The following is a 5607-nucleotide window of genomic DNA, read 5'->3' as shown; positions in this document are numbered from 1 at the left end:
ATATATATATATATATATATATATATATACACACATACACATACACCCATACGTATACACACACGCATATATATATACACATATATACATATATGTATACATATATAAAGTGAGGTATTGGTATCCAGAAGACCCAATTTACATAACACGGACAAGAAGCATTTCTACCACTTCTACAGACTACTCTCCTTGGATAACGGAACTGCAACTATAACATCTTTATATATTTTCCTTTTTTATTTCTACATTCATTCTCCTATTTCACTCTATACACCCTATTTGCTGTCTCATTTTATTTAACATGTACATATATACATATATATGCAGTTGTGGCTGTGTGGTAAGATTTTTGCTTTGCAATCGTAATGTGTAACTCCGCACTGTGTAACTCCGTGGAAATTATATAACACAACAGCCTCTATCTAAAATGTTTCGTCTGCCCTTGTTCCACTGAGGTGTCTTTGAATCATTTCCTCCTGGAGGAGCCGATGTGCTTAGAAGTCACCAATGTACTAGTCTGGATTGGACAATGTTTTTTACTACCCTTAAGTATAAAAGACAAAATTGTATAAAAGACAAAATTGTCTTTTACACTTTTATAAGTATAAAAGACAAAACTGTCATTGACTAGAATTGAACCCAGAGTACAGAAATTCAGAATGAATACCGAAAGGACCTAGCCACTTCGCTGCCGTTCATGATACTGTTTAACACGTTTCCCCAAGATGAATATATCTAACAATGTTTACTATAGCATCAAAGTTGATGACTTCATTTGCTGCATATCTCTTGGAACTTTACATGCATCCTTTATATCTATTTCTAGAACATACCCCTGTTTCCGTCACAGTTCAGTTGGCATAACGCTCGTTCCAGTGTGTGAGCATCATTTCGAGAAAACACTATATCTTCAGCAAAGCTTAAAGGTCTTTAAAAAAAATTACTATTTGTCTTTGTTGTCTTTTTTTTTACGCTTATTCCATTTCCATCTCGCATATATCTTTTGAAGAAACCTTCCGAAGTAATAATAAAGAGCTGGAGCAATAGTATAACCCCCTTACTTTCCTCCCCTCTCACTATTAACTATTTTTCGCTTTCAGAGTCAAAACCTTCGACCGATGTTTCTTACCTTTGACTAAAATTCTATATGAATTATGACTGGTGAGAAACAAACAAAAATTAGTTTTCTTATCCATCGTTATTCATCCATTTTTTTTATAGTATACACCAATCTTTAATATTCCGATACTTCATGACGATTATTGTACGCATGTACGAGTATTGTACGATTATTCATGACGTTATATTGCGCATGCGCTGATGATTATCAATTGATTCTAACGTACATAGATTTACCATTAAGATAGAGTTCAGAAACAAAATGTATAAAAAGAAAAGATATAACAAATATTGACTAATTGGCAGAATAATATACCATTCACTGGTGAGAACTGTATTGAATCTTATCTCGCTTTTGCAAGTGAAATTGTTCTTAATTGCTACTTGGCAATTATGACTCATCCTTTGCAAGCAGAGATACTTTCATTAAATCAAACATTTATGTTTGTATGTTACTTGACAGAGTTATATTTGTTTATCTTATTGAAATTTATGCCATCGGACACATTGAGTTACTTCTCTTTGTTCGTTTTTGCTTAGATTTTATCTAATCGAATAATCGAAAAGTATTTCTGGCGTACGTGAGATAGTATGAAGTAAAGAGATATAACTTACGTTGTGTTACTCGTCTTGCAGAAAAAAAATGGCAGTCAAATATTGCTATTGTTTTAAACAAAGGTTAATTTTTGGATAAAGCAGCGTGTGTAGCGCCAACAGGATGATACAGGCGTGTGGTTTAGTGGTTAGGACGTGGTACTCCTGAACGTAAGATTGCGGTTTCGATTCCAGGACCTACCGACGCGTTGTGTTCTTGAGCAAAGCACTTCATTCTACGTAATTCCAATCCACTGAGCTGGCAAACATGAGTGATCCTGCGACAGACTTGTGTCCCGTCCACTGAAGAGTATACGCACCACTCGAGACGGATCATTATTGTCCCTATCTCTTTATTCTACAGGATGGTTAATGACATTAGTTATACTACACCTGGGACAAAACAACAACAGTAATAAGAATAAATATTTGTAGTTACTCCACGTTATTTGTTCCATCAAAACATGACAGTTACAGCTTCTTTCTGAGACAACGCCATTTATTTACTGACTACAACGTTTGCCCGTTATATGACGGTTAACTTTCGAAGCATAATTTTTCCATCATGAGTAGTATCAGAAAATATTACAAACAATCCATAATTTTAATTTAGCATAGTTCATTAGAGCTTGTACAAAATAATAAAATTGATTCCACTTGTAAAAAATAAAAGAATTATAACCTGAAAATATAATTAAACGAAACGCATTTCTCATTTGCATATTAGCGATAAATTTTGTATCTTTTTTTTTTTTTAAATTTTATATAATTGCAGGCTACGCCATCGAAAAACCTAACTCTGCAAAATGTCATTAAAAAATTTATGTATTTTTCAGGACATTATAGAGCACATATACTGCAACCCAAATGTTAACTCTCTCTCTCTCTCTCTCTCTCTCTCTCTCTCTCTCTCTCTCTCTCTCTCTCTCTCTCTCTGTATCTTTCTTTTACTCTCTCACACATAAACACAAATATGTATATATACATGACGATCCTGTAGAATAAAGACTCGTATATTTTTATACTGGTCTATTAAAAGGAATTGTTTCAAACATGGTTAGGATATCTTGTGTATTGCAGAAGTATAAACAATTTATGCAGAGACATTTAAAGAACAAAATTTTATATGGAAACCCAAGGGCCATATTGACCCCAGTTCAAAATCAATGACTTATGGTATTATTTTAAGCCGCTAACACTAAAGTAGAATGTATTGTAAAAATCGTTTTAACCGGAACCTTCATTTTGATATGGAGGTTTATCGTCCGAATAAGCCATCAAGCAAAGCATAATATCGTTTTTAAAACGAAATATTTTGTCAGGAATGGTGTAGACTATGATTCGCTATAGAAGTTATAATACAACCGGAACTGATCCGGAGTTGTCTACCATACATAATGTAATAATTAATCAATATAATGATTAAAAGTTATATACTAAATGTAGTCTTTTCCTCACCGCATAACCGTTTCTACACAAATCACTGATGCTCTCCTCATTAAATATATTAACTGGAAGGAACTTGTCCATCTTTTGCCATGCAGATGTCACTCCTGAGAAATTAACCTCAATGTTTTATGTATTAGTTTTCTGAAATGGATATAGATACCAAAGTTATATCAAAATTCAATATTTTTTTCCTTTCTTTTTCTCGTTTCTTTTATTATTACTGTAGAATATTGCTTAATTGGATTTCGTTAATAATGCAGCGATTTTTAACCTCGAGAAATTTCTCTCCAAGGGGAAATATGAAAATTCCAGTAAGGAAATTATTTTTATGTTGAAACTTTCTTTGTCATCGTTTGCATCCATTTTATTTTATTCATTCATTTATTTATTCATTTAATTTATTCTCTAGATGTATTTTCATTATTTCATTTTATTTATTCGAGGATGTTAATATCATTAAATTAGAATATAGCTGTTAATGTGATATACAATAAATTGCGTTGTATATAAGAAGACCTGTTTCTTATGATATATCGGGTGAGTGTGCTATCGTGTTTTTGTTGAAATGGGAAATTAGGGAAGCAGATGAAATATAGAAAATGGTTGTAAAACACAGCATTAATGGGTTTGCAAAATTTCTAAAGAATTAGATTTATTTTTAAATTAATGGATTTTTTTTAATTAAAAAAAAGCATAAACTAAGCAATTCTCAAATGAAATAATTCCAGATTGGAAAAAAATAATAAATAGCAAGGATGCAACTAGAATTGCTTCTACTGGAACAGACGATATGTTAGAGAATGTAAGCGAATCTCACACAATTTACACACGGCCGTTTTTAAAAATAGGGTTACACATTAAATAGAGAAAACTTGTTGACAATGGAACAACTTTGATCACTGATCTGTTGAGCCTTATCTGACCAGGGGACAAACAATAGCAATGCGTATGCAAAGAGAGAGCGTCTAGGTAGTAGAATGATTTGCTAAAAAGAGTAGTCTACACGCTGAAACAACAGGCTACACATGCTGGAGGCATTGGCTAAAATGGTTTGTAGTACAAATTTCCTCAAACAACGGATAGGTATGATTTGAATATATTTTATATAAGTTTAATCAGAAGTGGAAGAGCATCTTGCAGGGGATTTATGAGAGAACAGTGTGGCTGGTTCAAATTCAACAGAGGTCAACTTTGCATTCCCTCCCTTCGAGGTCGATAAAATACGTACCAGTCAAATACTGGTGTTGACTCAATTGGTTTGTTTCCTCTCCTAATATGGGTTCGCATTCTTGGTACAAGGCCTGTAATTTCTGGGGAGTGGGGTCAGTCGGTTAGTTCCCCCCACCCCCGCACCAGTCATCAACATGTACTTATTTGATTGACCAGCAGAGAATAAAAAGCAAAGTCGACTTCGGCGGTATTTGAACTTAGAACGTAAAATCAGAGGAAATAAAGCTATGCAATTTTTTTCCGTCGCAGTTAATGATTATGACAACTCACCGCCCTCCTTGTACCAAAAATTGATTTCAAATTTTTGCACAAGGCCAGCAAATCTATTATCTTTTTAGTCGATTTCATCGACCTCAGTGTTCAACAGGTACTTATTTCATCGACCCTGAAAGGACGAAAGGCAAAGTGAACCTCGGCAGAATCCTTGTACCAGATATATTAGAAAGAATAATTAGTTCACGTAATTGTCGCAACCGGAACAGGAAACTGGTTCACGACCTCCAAAAGTCAGCAGCGTGCAAGCATTGAACTACGACTATCTTCAATGTTTCCTATCTTTACAATGTTTCCTACAACGTTTGCTACGATATCAGCTACGAGGCCTTCAATATATTAGCTTATCAAATTCTTTCAAAGAAACTTGGTTATCTTTGAAATCGATTTCTATCTCTTACTATGACGATCAGTTAGGAAACGTTACTATTTTAATTATCTGTTCTTTTAAACTTGAAGGGAAATTACAGCAATCAGAAGATACTGGAGCAATTAACTAAATTAAACGTTAGTTAACTTTAACGTCAGCGCTTTAAGAGATATACGCTCTCTGAACACTGTAATTTACTTGATAGAGGAAATAACAACGTAATTGATAATAAATTAGAGTTTTAATTCCACACGGAAATAACTAACAAAGGAGCAGGACTTTACATTCAGTTGGTGTAGCAGATGTTGTTTTTTTCCCTTTTGTTTACTACTGTTATCTCTGTATGTCTCTCTGTAGTTCCGAGTTCCGAATTTTATAGTCTCATAAAAATAGTTTCCTATAATGCTATTCGTTTTGCCTTATAAATGAGATTTTTTTGTATGCCATTATCTTCATGTATACAGGAATATAGGAGTATGAGGGCGTGACAGTTGTGTATATGTTTATGTGGATATATATATATATACATATATATATATATATATATATATATATATATATATATATATATA

The 5607-nt window shown here is 33.3% G+C and overlaps 2 long non-coding RNA genes across 2 annotated transcripts in view; one reads left to right on the top strand and one right to left on the bottom strand.

The window, feature by feature from the left end:
* LOC128250328 (uncharacterized) overlaps positions 1-5607 on the bottom strand; it is a 389962-nt gene that overhangs the window by 76003 nt on the left and 308352 nt on the right. The gene's annotated exons all lie outside the window — the stretch shown is intronic.
* The window catches only part of LOC128250327 (uncharacterized), a 246424-nt gene continuing 241645 nt past the window's right edge, over positions 829-5607 (top strand). The window contains exon 1 of the long non-coding RNA XR_008266354.1: positions 829-926. This is a non-coding gene — a long non-coding RNA (uncharacterized LOC128250327). The remainder of the gene's footprint in view (positions 927-5607) is intronic.

Source organism: Octopus bimaculoides, chromosome 20 (assembly GCF_001194135.2).
Source record: "Octopus bimaculoides isolate UCB-OBI-ISO-001 chromosome 20, ASM119413v2, whole genome shotgun sequence".
Taxonomy (NCBI): Eukaryota; Metazoa; Mollusca; class Cephalopoda; order Octopoda; family Octopodidae; genus Octopus; species Octopus bimaculoides.
This window is presented reverse-complemented; position numbering and strand designations above follow the sequence as displayed.